Source organism: Stegodyphus dumicola, chromosome 9, assembly GCF_044657685.1.
Source record: "Stegodyphus dumicola isolate Sdum_Otavi_A_Nest chromosome 9, ASM4465768v1".
Taxonomy (NCBI): Eukaryota; Metazoa; Arthropoda; class Arachnida; order Araneae; family Eresidae; genus Stegodyphus; species Stegodyphus dumicola.
Genome location: NC_140776.1, coordinates 86,648,019 through 86,662,208, shown reverse-complemented (window position 1 = coordinate 86,662,208; position 14,190 = coordinate 86,648,019). Strand labels below are relative to the sequence as shown.

The 14,190-nt window shown below is 33.0% G+C and overlaps 1 protein-coding gene and 1 non-coding gene across 2 annotated transcripts in view; one reads left to right on the top strand and one right to left on the bottom strand.

The window, feature by feature from the left end:
* LOC118204609 (prostaglandin E2 receptor EP3 subtype-like) overlaps positions 1-14,190 on the top strand; it is a 378,063-nt gene that overhangs the window by 339,018 nt on the left and 24,855 nt on the right. The gene's annotated exons all lie outside the window — the stretch shown is intronic.
* TRNAA-GGC (transfer RNA alanine (anticodon GGC)) lies at positions 13,078-13,151 on the bottom strand. Its single transcript has one exon. It is a non-coding gene; the product is annotated as a tRNA-Ala (tRNA).

Sequence of the window (14,190 nt, the reverse complement as noted above, 5' to 3'; positions counted from 1 at the left end):
GCCAATTTGGCGCAACCCATTTTTCGCCGAAAGTTGAAATAGTTGCAACCACAGCATACCCTCATGTTATCAAACTCGCCAAAACCACTATTTTGAAACCTCAACGGAAAATCTATGTCGCCAAACCCTCGCCAAATAACCACCACCTGCGACCGGGGGAGATTAGGAATTTCAACAACCCTGCAAGGGTCCCAACGAAAGAACGCTGAGAACTCGCAAAAAGTGACTTTTCAACCGGAAAGAAGGCATTTCATCCCCCTTTAACTAAATCACAAGCGAAACGAAGAAAATCTACTAATTAAAGCTCATAACTGAAATGCAATTGAAGTTAGAAAAATGAAAGTTATGCCAAATTAAAGAGCTAATTTTTCTGCAACTAATGATATTAAATACTAAGAAATCAAATTAATTTTTGACATGAAAAACTGAGTTTATTACGTAGAAACAAAAATACTTATCCATTGTTTGCGTGTACAAGATTGAAGACGCAGTTCGCGTAAACTCGGAAAGCCAAAATATATTACACTAGAATTAATAGGCCCAAAAAGAATATAACCAAACTGGTGTAGCTCAAATTTTGAATAATTACAACTTAAAATTTTGATTTTTATGAATCACTTAATTAAATTAAATTCGCTTCACAACATCCCTCCGATGATCGTGAAAAAAAATTTTTTTGGCAAAGCCAAAAAAATTTTAGGACCCACAGACAATGGAAAAGTTTTACATAAGTTACTAAATACGAAGAGGGAAAAAAAAAACAGTACATAATGGTACCACATGCTAATTGCCAAACGAATAATCAACTCAAAGCTAGTTGTCACGGAGAGCAGTGATAAAAAAAAATTAAAATTCAATTACAAAGCACAAAGTTTAAATCAATTAAATTCAAAATCTAATTCAAACTCGAATAACCAATTAAACAGCAGCAGGAGTGAAGTGTCACAAAAAAAAAAATCCATTTGCAAAGCAAGCTAACAAAAGTACAGAAACCAAAAAAAAAAATCACAAGTGAGTGAAAATTACACCTTAACAAATCAGTCAACCAACAGTGACACAAAAAAAATCCTAAAAATTACACACTGAACTGAACCAGAAGCTGAAAGAAACGGAGAACACCCCTAGGAACGGAAAAGAGAACTTGACCAAAAAAAAAATTAAACCGAAAAAAACTAGAAGGCATCTAGAAGCAAAGGGAAAAAAAATTTAGACAAACTTACTTGGAAACAAGGAAATTAAAAAAAATTCGGACCAGCCGAAAAATCCTTAAAAACAAAACACTATTGTGTCAAGAACTCGAAACCAAACTAAAAGAAATTCACCAAATGCAGACAACTCCCAGAGCAAACCAGTTGTAAAATGTGGAAGAAAAAAAAAACCTTTAACTATTCCTTCAAGAAAACTAAACTAACACTCTAAGAAAAAATCAAATTCATAACCAATTCAAGCTCAAACCAAAAAAAAAAAAAAAAATCAAATTCTGAAAATAGCCAAAAAGAATTCAACAAAACAGAACTGAAGCAGGTTACACGCTGAATTTACACGTAAACAAGAAGGTGCCCAACAAAAGGTTTGCCACAATTTTTAAAGAAAACAATGCTGCCCCAATGTTCTCAAAGTCTAGATCCTGGAGAGTAATTAAAGAAGATGAAGAGTATGCATTGCACTCTAGGTAGCAATCGTAAGCATGGCTACTTCACAACAAAACTACAAAACTGCAGGCACAAAAATGCAAAAGCAGACAAGAGGGAAGTGTTTACACAGAAAAAATCTCAACTCAAAAATCTCAAAATCCATAAATCTCACAAAACCCAATTCTATATTTCTCCTTAAACCACTTCAAAACCAAACTCCTTGAAATACACTAAGCCTCAAGAGCAATCACAAATTTTTCAGTAACCACACAGTATAACCAGAAACCAGAAAAGAAAAAGTTTTTGAAAGACAACCAACTTGAAAACAGAAATCATTACTAAACTCAGTGGAGTTAATCACTCATAAAAATCTTAAAATCAAATCAAAATTCTTCTCCAAAATCTCCACAACACTAAACTCACATAAGTAATTTCTCCTTCCACAAAATCAAGTTTAACTTCTCAAAACAAATTTCACTTCCACTAGTATCAAAGTTTAAATTCCCAAAACACATTTCACATCCACTTTTAAAGTTACTGCAACACTGCAACAAGTTCAACCAAAGAAAAATTTAATTCAAAATCAAAACAATAAGCTATTAAGCTCAAAAATTGACAAACCAAAAAAAAATTTAGATCACTGTTAAAACAAATGTCACACCACTCACTAGGAAACTCACTATGAATCAACCTTTAAACTACTTGAAAAGCCAAAGCTATGAGTAAGAATAATATCTTTTAACTACATTTCCAAAACTTCAAACAAAACCAACTGTACCTTTCCAAAAAAAAAATCTTTTTTTTTTTTCAAAATTCACAACTCAAAATTGCTGTAAAACGCAAAACTCACTATTCTACTGTTTTCAGACATTTCTCAGACAGCAATAAATGTTCACAAAATTCACAAACTAAGTAGAAATTCAATTACTCAAACTCGGAAAAGCTAAACAAGAAACTTCACTCCCGCTGAAAACTAACTTCCAAAAAAAAATTCAATCAATCCCTAAATAAACTATCACTGGTCCCACGCAACTTTACAAATCTAACCAAATTTAACCTTAAGAAAGCAACATTTCAGATTTTTCAACATTTCAAATATCCAAATTTTTAACTCAATTCAATTAGGTACTGATTCCATGGAAAACAAATCCAATAACACATCTCAAGAGGTTTTAAAAGAAAAAATTACTAATTCCTGAACACCAAAATACCGCTCTGACACTAATTCAATTAATTAAAATTAAAATTCTTCAAAATAATCACTCAAAATGCAATAAGCAAAAAAAATCAATTCATTAACACAAATGCAATTCTCACCAAAACTTAAAAGTGATGATAAATGGATGTCAGTAATTGCAAGCATATAAAGTAGGGATGTATCCCAATGTGTGATTAACACGCGTGCCTTTTAACCTTATGTTGCAAACATACAGTTGCAAAAGTGTGAAACAGTAATCCTCAAAATCAATATGTAAACATGCAATACAAAATTTTGCACAAAACAAAATACTTAACTAAACAGGTACTGCGTGAAAATGTTTGTGTTGGATACAATAGTTTTAAAGTCCAAATGTGTATCAGTAGTACATATCTGGTATGCAACCTCAAACAATAAGTATAAAATAAGCACAGTAATACGACCACTGTATAGGCCTGTCACTGTAACTAACTAACGAGTAGGGTTTCAGTAAAAAGCCTAGACATGTGGAAGAAAACTTTCACATGAATATGCAATAGTGCACATGACAATCACCAGTCTCAAGTCAAAATTAAGTCCCACTATAAGCGCAAGCCAAAAGCGATGCAAAAATAAACAGCACAACAAAAATTGTTAAGTGCTAAAATTTGGTTCGAAAGTTCACGGCACCAATAATGTTATATCGAAATCGTCATGGCACCAATATGTTATAGAGAAAAATCACGGTACCAATAATGTTATGGTTTCCTAAAGATCTGGTACCTAAAGGTTTCCTACTCTGTTGACATAACATTTAAGATTTTTTTAACAGTAATATACTAACATCAATAAGCCCTGTACATTTGCGTTGTGTTTTCGGATTAACCCTGAAACCAATTTGAGACTGAGACGGGTAAAAATCATTGAGCACACACACAAAAAGAAATAAACAAACATTGACTGTTCTAGAAAAGTGAGCCTATTTATTAAAATTTTTAAGAGTTTCTTAGTCCAGTAATTTGTAAGCAATTAATATTCAATCAGTACTGTTAACATATTGATTTTTACACAGTGCAGAATTAACTTAGTAAGCAAATCATATTCAAGCTGAACTGTAAAATATTGCTTTCTACAAAATGCATACCTCTACAGAGTAATATTACTTCTATCTTAGACTCAATAATATCAAACTATTATGGCTAGTACATTCAGATAAATATGATCAGATAAAACTTTGGATAAATTAACAATACCCTCCCCGGGGAGAAAAAAAAAGAATAATTAACAAGTTATACATTCCAAAAAAAAAAAAACATTTCACACAGAGTAATCAATACCAATGTAATTCTGGTTATTGCACATAGTAACTTTCTATTTTCAAAAGAATGATTTAACCGGGTAATATGTTAATTAAATCAGGCTATTACATCCTACAAGCAATTTAACTCAGAATAATCAATACCAATGTAATTCAGGTTATTGCACATAGTAACTTTCTATTTTCAAAAGAATGATTTAACCGGGTAATATGTTAATTAAAATCAGCTATTACATCCTACAAGCAATTTAATCCCTAAGAGGAGCAAAGAAGCTCAACTAATGACACCTTTACCAATCAATCTTCACCAAGAAAGAAATTCACAAGTTCAATTAAATAATTTAATGAAGAATAAATTTCCTTAACCAATCTGACTAATTTACATTCACAGTTTCAATTAACTAATTTAAATAATGATATATTTCCTTGGCCAATCTAATAATTTACTTTATGGACAACAAAATGATTTCATTAAAATTAGGTTAGTTTACTCAACTACAAAATTTTTAATTCAACTAATTAAGTTATTTCAATCACTATTAACTATTTTAGTTGTTAGAATTACTTATTAGGAATGTCTAGTAAACTTTACTATAAGAATTGCCTATTATAAATTTTTTTCTTTTTTTTTTTTTTTTAAATATCCGACCTACAAATAAAAGAAAACAAATAAAAGGAACTTATCTTATGAAATACAAGCTGCAGATGAACAGGAGGAGGAGAAATGCCCTCATATTTAAAAATTATCAAGATGCCAAGGAGGACGGCTGCTGAGCGTAGTAGAAAATGAGAAGAGTTCGTGGGTGGATAGTTTTCAAAAAAGTCCGGCCATTTCCATTGATTTAAGAAGCACTACGGAGGTTCTCATTGATGTCCAATCCAATATTGAAGTTAGCATTTTTGTCGTGGGACACCGGAGCTAGCGATGCAGAAGACTCTTGATGGCGGCAATTAATTCTTAAAGATTTGGAAGGTCGAAGCAGATTGAAACTATTCATGGAGGAGAGACTGAAATTTCTTCTTAACGGCACTAGAACTAGGCATCACTAGCGATGCAGAAGACCCTTGATGGCGGCAATTAATTCTTAAAGATTTGGATTATCGATGTAGAACATACTCTATTCATGGAGGAGAGACTGAAATTTCTTCTTAACGGCACTAGAACTAGGCATCACTCTTCTTTGCATTTTCCTATTTTAATTATCTTTGAGTAACTTACATATTAAGGCACGGCAATGAGGAGCCTATAATTTAGTCGAGGTCATAATTCGTGCAACTAAGTCCCTCGTTCAAAACTCCAGGGCAAGAGGCCCGTAGATCCAAAGGCGGAAAAATGCATTTTCCGAGATGAAATTCTGCTGCCAACGAGAAAGCGTCAGATGGTAAGTAGAAAGTGCAAAAAAGTGTAAAAACGTGAGCTCGTTCCCTAAAACAACCCGTTAAAAGGGAGAGCGCCGGACTGCCAATTTGGCGCAACCCATTTTTCGCCGAAAGTTGAAATAGTTGCAACCACAGCATATTCTCATGTTATCAAACTCGCCAAAACCACTATTTTGAAACCTCAACGGAAAATCTATGTCGCCAAACCCTCGCCAAATAACCACCACCTGCGACCGGGGGAGATTAGGAATTTCAACAACCCTGCAAGGGTCCCAACGAAAGAACGCTGAGAACTCGCAAAAAGTGACTTTTCAACCGGAAAGAAGGCATTTCATCCCCCTTTAACTAAATCACAAGCGAAACGAAGAAAATCTACTAATTAAAGCTCATAACTGAAATGCAATTGAAGTTAGAAAAATGAAAGTTATGCCAAATTAAAGAGCTAATTTTTCTGCAACTAATGATATTAAATACTAAGAAATCAAATTAATTTTTGACATGAAAAACTGAGTTTATTACGTAGAAACAAAAATACATATCCATTGTTTGCGTGTACAAGATTGAAGACGCAGTTCGCGTAAACTCGGAAAGCCAAAATATATTACACTAGAATTAATAGGCCCAAAAAGAATATAACCAAACTGGTGTAGCTCAAATTTTGAATAATTACAACTTAAAATTTTGATTTTTATGAATCACTTAATTAAATTAAATTCGCTTCACAACATCCCTCCGATGATCGTGAAAAAAAATTTTTTTGGCAAAGCCAAAAAAATTTTAGGACCCACAGACAATGGAAAAGTTTTACATAAGTTACTAAATACGAAGAGGGAAAAAAAACAGTACATAATGGTACCACATGCTAATTGCCAAACGAATAATCAACTCAAAGCTAGTTGTCACGGAGAGCAGTGATAAAAAAAAATTAAAATTCAATTACAAAGCACAAAGTTTAAATCAATTAAATTCAAAATGTAATTCAAACTCGAGTAACCAATTAAACAGCAGCAGGAGTGAAGTGTCACAAAAAAAAATCCATTTGCAAAGCAAGCTAACAAAAGTACAGAAACCAAAAAAAAATCACAAGTGAGTGAAAATTACACCTTAACAAATCAGTCAACCAACAGTGACACAAAAAAAATCCTAAAAATTACTCACTGAACTGAACCAGAAGCTGAAAGAAACGGAGAACACCCCTAGGAACGGAAAAGGGAACTTGACCAAAAAAAAAATTAAACCGAAAAAAACTAGAAGGCATCTAGAAGCAAAGGAAAAAAAAATTTAGACAAACTTACTTGGAAACAAGGAAATTAAAAACAATTCGGACCAGTCGAAAAATCCTTAAAAACAAAACACTATTGTGTCAAGAACTCGAAACCAAACTAAAAGAAATTCACCAAATGCAGACAACTCCCAGAGCAAACCAGTTGTAAAATGTGGAAGAAAAAAAAAACCTTTAACTATTCCTTCAAGAAAACTAAACTAACACTCTAAGAAAAAATCAAATTCATAACCAATTCAAGCTCAAACCAAAAAAAAAAAAAAATCAAATTCTGAAAATAGCCAAAAAGAATTCAACAAAACAGAACTGAAGCAGGTTACACGCTGAATTTACACGTAAACAAGAAGGTGCCCAACAAAAGGTTTGCCACAATTTTTAAAGAAAACAATGCTGCCCCAATGTTCTCAAAGTCTAGATCCTGGAGAGTAATTAAAGAAGATGAAGAGTATGCATTGCACTCTAGGTAGCAATCGTAAGCATGGCTACTTCACAACAAAACTACAAAACTGCAGGCACAAAAATGCAAAAGCAGACAAGAGGGAAGTGTTTACACAGAAAAAATCTCAACTCAAAAATCTCAAAATCCATAAATCTCACAAAACCCAATTCTATATTTCTCCTTAAACCACTTCAAAACCAAACTCCTTGAAATACACTAAGCCTCAAGAGCAATCACAAATTTTTCAGTAACCACACAGTATAACCAGAAACCAGAAAAGAAAAAGTTTTTGAAAGACAACCAACTTGAAAACAGAAATCATTACTAAACTCAGTGGAGTTAATCACTCATAAAAATCTTAAAATCAAATCAAAATTCTTCTCCAAAATCTCCACAACACTAAACTCACATAAGTAATTTCTCCTTCCACAAAATCAAGTTTAACTTCTCAAAACAAATTTCACTTCCACTAGTATCAAAGTTTAAATTCCCAAAACACATTTCACATCCACTTTTAAAGTTACTGCAACACTGCAACAAGTTCAACCAAAGAAAAATTTAATTCAAAATCAAAACAATAAGCTATTAAGCTCAAAAATTGACAAACCAAAAAAAAATTTAGATCACTGTTAAAACAAATGTCACACCACTCACTAGGAAACTCACTATGAATCAACCTTTAAACTACTTGAAAAGCCAAAGCTATGAGTAAGAATAATATCTTTTAACTACATTTCCAAAACTTCAAACAAAACCAACTGTACCTTTCCAAAAAAAAAATCTTTTTTTTTTTTTCAAAATTCACAACTCAAAATTGCTGTAAAACGCAAAACTCACTATTCTACTGTTTTCAGACATTTCTCAGACAGCAATAAATGTTCACAAAATTCACAAACTAAGTAGAAATTCAATTACTCAAACTCGGAAAAGCTAAACAAGAAACTTCACTCCCGCTGAAAACTAACTTCCAAAAAAAAATTCAATCAATCCCTAAATAAACTATCACTGGTCCCACGCAACTTTACAAATCTAACCAAATTTAACCTTAAGAAAGCAACATTTCAGATTTTTCAACATTTCAAATATCCAAATTTTTAACTCAATTCAATTAGGTACTGATTCCATGGAAAACAAATCCAATAACACATCTCAAGAGGTTTTAAAAGAAAAAATTACTAATTCCTGAACACCAAAATACCGCTCTGACACTAATTCAATTAATTAAAATTAAAATTCTTCAAAATAATCACTCAAAATGCAATAAGCAAAAAAAATCAATTCATTAACACAAATGCAATTCTCACCAAAACTTAAAAGTGATGATAAATGGATGTCAGTAATTGCAAGCATATAAAGTAGGGATGTATCCCAATGTGTGATTAACACGCGTGCCTTTTAACCTTATGTTGCAAACATACAGTTGCAAAAGTGTGAAACAGTAATCCTCAAAATCAATATGTAAACATGCAATACAAAATTTTGCACAAAACAAAATACTTAACTAAACAGGTACTGCGTGAAAATGTTTGTGTTGGATACAATAGTTTTAAAGTCCAAATGTGTATCAGTAGTACATATCTGGTATGCAACCTCAAACAATAAGTATAAAATAAGCACAGTAATACGACCACTGTATAGGCCTGTCACTGTAACTAACTAACGAGTAGGGTTTCAGTAAAAAGCCTAGACATGTGGAAGAAAACTTTCACATGAATATGCAATAGTGCACATGACAATCACCAGTCTCAAGTCAAAATTAAGTCCCACTATAAGCGCAAGCCAAAAGCGATGCAAAAATAAACAGCACAACAAAAATTGTTAAGTGCTAAAATTTGGTTCGAAAGTTCACGGCACCAATAATGTTATATCGAAATCGTCATGGCACCAATATGTTATAGAGAAAAATCACGGTACCAATAATGTTATGGTTTCCTAAAGATCTGGTACCTAAAGGTTTCCTACTCTGTTGACATAACATTTAAGATTTTTTTTAACAGTAATATACTAACATCAATAAGCCCTGTACATTTGCGTTGTGTTTTCGGATTAACCCTGAAACCAATTTGAGACTGAGACGGGTAAAAATCATTGAGCACACACACAAAAAGAAATAAACAAACATTGACTGTTCTAGAAAAGTGAGCCTATTTATTAAAATTTTTAAGAGTTTCTTAGTCCAGTAATTTGTAAGCAATTAATATTCAATCAGTACTGTTAACATATTGATTTTTACACAGTGCAGAATTAACTTAGTAAGCAAATCATATTCAAGCTGAACTGTAAAATATTGCTTTCTACAAAATGCATACCTCTACAGAGTAATATTACTTCTATCTTAGACTCAATAATATCAAACTATTATGGCTAGTACATTCAGATAAATATGATCAGATAAAACTTTGGATAAATTAACAATACCCTCCCCGGGGAGAAAAAAAAAGAATAATTAACAAGTTATACATTCCAAAAAAAAAAACATTTCACACAGAGTAATCAATACCAATGTAATTCTGGTTATTGCACATAGTAACTTTCTATTTTCAAAAGAATGATTTAACCGGGTAATATGTTAATTAAATCAGGCTATTACATCCTACAAGCAATTTAACTCAGAATAATCAATACCAATGTAATTCAGGTTATTGCACATAGTAACTTTCTATTTTCAAAAGAATGATTTAACCGGGTAATATGTTAATTAAAATCAGCTATTACATCCTACAAGCAATTTAATCCCTAAGAGGAGCAAAGAAGCTCAACTAATGACACCTTTACCAATCAATCTTCACCAAGAAAGAAATTCACAAGTTCAATTAAATAATTTAATGAAGAATAAATTTCCTTAACCAATCTGACTAATTTACATTCACAGTTTCAATTAACTAATTTAAATAATGATATATTTCCTTGGCCAATCTAATAATTTACTTTATGGACAACAAAATGATTTCATTAAAATTAGGTTAGTTTACTCAACTACAAAATTTTTAATTCAACTAATTAAGTTATTTCAATCACTATTAACTATTTTAGTTGTTAGAATTACTTATTAGGAATGTCTAGTAAACTTTACTATAAGAATTGCCTATTATAAATTTTTTTCTTTTTTTTTTTTTTAAATATCCGACCTACAAATAAAAGAAAACAAATAAAAGGAACTTATCTTATGAAATACAAGCTGCAGATGAACAGGAGGAGGAGAAATGCCCTCATTATTAAAAATTATCAAGATGCCAAGGAGGACGGCTGCTGAGCGTAGTATAAAATGAGAAGAGTTCGTGGGTGGATAGTTTTCAAAAAAGTCCGGCCATTTCCATTGATTTAAGAAGCACTACGGAGGTTCTCATTGATGTCCAATCCAATATTGAAGTTAGCATTTTTGTCGTGGGACACCGGAGCTAGCGATGCAGAAGACTCTTGATGGCGGCAATTAATTCTTAAAGATTTGGAAGGTCGAAGCAGATGGAAACTATTCATGGAGGAGAGACTGAAATTTCTTCTTAACGGCACTAGAACTAGGCATCACTAGCGATGCAGAAGACCCTTGATGGCGGCAATTAATTCTTAAAGATTTGGATTATCGATGTAGATGATACTCTATTCATGGAGGAGAGACTGAAATTTCTTCTTAACGGCACTAGAACTAGGCATCACTCTTCTTTGCATTTTCCTATTTTAATTATCTTTGAGTAACTTACATATTAAGGCACGGCAATGAGGAGCATATAATTTAGTCGAGGTCATAATTCGTGCAACTAAGTCCCTCGTTCAAAACTCCAGGGCAAGAGGCCCGTAGATCCAAAGGCGGAAAAATGCATTTTCCGAGATGAAATTCTGCTGCCAACGAGACAACGTCAGATGGTAAGTAGAAAGTGCAAAAAAGTGTAAAAAAGTGAGCTCGTCCCCTAAAACAACCCGTTAAAAGGGAGAGCGCCGGACTGCCAATTTGGCGCAACCCATTTTTCGCCGAAAGTTGAAATAGTTGCAACCACAGCATACCCTCATGTTATCAAACTCGCCAAAACCACTATTTTGAAACCTCAACGGAAAATCTATGTCGCCAAACCCTCGCCAAATAACCACCACCTGCGACCGGGGGAGATTAGGAATTTCAACAACCCTGCAAGGGTCCCAACGAAAGAACGCTGAGAACTCGCAAAAAGTGACTTTTCAACCGGAAAGAAGGCATTTCATCCCCCTTTAACTAAATCACAAGCGAAACGAAGAAAATCTACTAATTAAAGCTCATAACTGAAATGCAATTGAAGTTAGAAAAATGAAAGTTATGCCAAATTAAAGAGCTAATTTTTCTGCAACTAATGATATTAAATACTAAGAAATCAAATTAATTTTTGACATGAAAAACTGAGTTTATTACGTAGAAACAAAAATACTTATCCATTGTTTGCGTGTACAAGATTGAAGACGCAGTTCGCGTAAACTCGGAAAGCCAAAATATATTACACTAGAATTAATAGGCCCAAAAAGAATATAACCAAACTGGTGTAGCTCAAATTTTGAATAATTACAACTTAAAATTTTGATTTTTATGAATCACTTAATTAAATTAAATTCGCTACACAACATTAAATTTTATTCTAACGTTATTATACGGCATTTCCGTACTATTCGCTCAAAACAGTAACAACGTTCCCGCGGATATACGACCACTTCTCAACGGTGAAGGTTATGTCCCGTTTCAGGCTTTCCCAGCTGAAGTTTTTTAAAAATCATGCCAAATCAGCCTTCTTTGATAGGATAGGTAAGAATGTTTCCTATTTCAGCTTTTGCGTTCAGGGTAAGAAAAAAATAAATAAAATGGTCACGTGACTATGAATATATATATATGTATATATGTGTGTGTGTGTGTGTGTGTGTAAGATAAAAATATGCGAATCAAAATTGTAATTTAAACTAATGGTAACTCCTTTAATTCTCTCTCTGTTTTAAAAATCGTAATAACTTCACTGCACTGCGTCATTTCTAGATCATTTCATTTTGCATGGCCTGCGCAATGCACGCTGATGACGTAATAATTGGAAACTGAAACTCTTTAACTCAAACCAAAATCTTTCTCTTCGTGTGCTTCCATCTTTCATAAGTACGCACTTCACCTCTTCTCTTTGCTGTGCTTGGACGTGATTTTACTATGCTGGTTCCTATTGCAATAATATCAAAAATGTAAAAGTTCTTGAATAGACACGGTTAGAGTGCCAAGCAAACTGTGACCACAAATATCAATTGAAAATAAAAATGGAATTAAAACTGCCTCGACTGGCATGTTTCTTAGATATTACCAAGTCAACATATTAGCATAATACGCATCTGAAGGCTTACTCTTCAGTATGGATCTACGATATATAGCTATTACGCATCAGCAGTGTTCTGTCTTTTCCTTGCTATTATCATATATATATATATATATATATATATATATATATATATAAAGTGATGTCACAATGACTGATTACATCTAATACATAAAACAAGACTTTTTTAAATTTGATTATAGTTGATTTCTAAACAATAATCGTGGATAAAGGTTTGTAGAGACATTAGGTATTTTTGGAAGCAGGAAAGATGAAAAATGAACAATCGCCTTCGCCGCGAATCGAAACACGGACCTCTGGAATACCGGCCCAGCGTGCAGAAAGACTACACCACGAAGGCACGCTAGGAAGGCGGGAGAAGTACCTTATATACTCCCCCTTCTAAAGGGCGACTGGGGTTTTTAGGGGACGCAATCGCCAAATCCCGGATGAGGAGAATCATCATCCATCACCCTTTCAGTTCGGGCGCCACTGTACAGACATTATTTTTGGGAAGCAGGCAAGATGAAAAAAGAAACGCCTTCGCCGGGAATCGAACCACGGACCTCTGGAATGCCGGCCCAACGTGCAGAACCACTACACCACGAAGGCACGCTAGGAAGGCGGGAGAAATACGTTATAGGTTTCTGAGAATTTTACATTTTGAAAATTGTAACATTGAAAATGATAATTGAAAGTTCAGAGTTTTTAATAAAATAGATTCATTATTTTACAGTTTTTAAAATGTATTGTAGATGGAATTTTATGCCATGTATAAGGAAATGGATATTTTACAGCCATTCGCCGTATGGAATTACAATGTTTTAAAAACAATTGATATGTCTTCTTTACAGGCTGAAATAAGTTTTCCTTGTGCAACTAAGAAGCCACTTTTTTCGGTTTTCTTTCTTTTCTTCTTATTCCGGAGTAACTTAAAAAAATAGACGAATTTTACCTCCGATGTCTTCCCTCTAACTATAATGAAAGGTTAAAAATAGAAAGCCTCAAATGATACGATGTTTGATGTTTTCGCCCAGAACACCTGCAGAAGGGTGGGAAAAAGTCCGAATTTTGTTGTCACCTCCAGAAAGCCTAAAACGAAAAAGAAAGCCCGAAACAGGAAATTAACAAAAGGTGAACATAGTATTAACAAACAGAAAAGAGCATTTAACAAAAAAGAAAAAAGGGGGAAATAAAGCTGGAGCGTAGAGACAGATGTCATACAGCTGGAGCGATTAGTTTAATAGATGGTCAGTCGAAGTGAAGACGGTTGAGAATGCGTTTATTGCAGTCCTCTGGCATTTAAGGGAAAATATCCAACGGCAGATGACGAATTATATTTATTTTCTTCTGTTAGAAATTTTGTTCATTTTTGACATGTTTCTAATTTTTATTTATTCTTAAACATTTTTTCTTTTCTTCTAGTTTCTCATGTTGATAGTAAAACCTTTGTTTATAGAGAAGAAAAAATCATAGCCTGAAATATTTGTAATGGTAGCAGTAACGAAAAGATACTAAAATAATTGCATTCTTCGGGATATAAAAGAAAATACAATAAAATTGATTTACACACGGTGATTAAAAACTGTTAAAACTGATTGTGTACCTTTTTCTGCCATTAAACGTGCGACATTTTTATTTGTTTTATGAA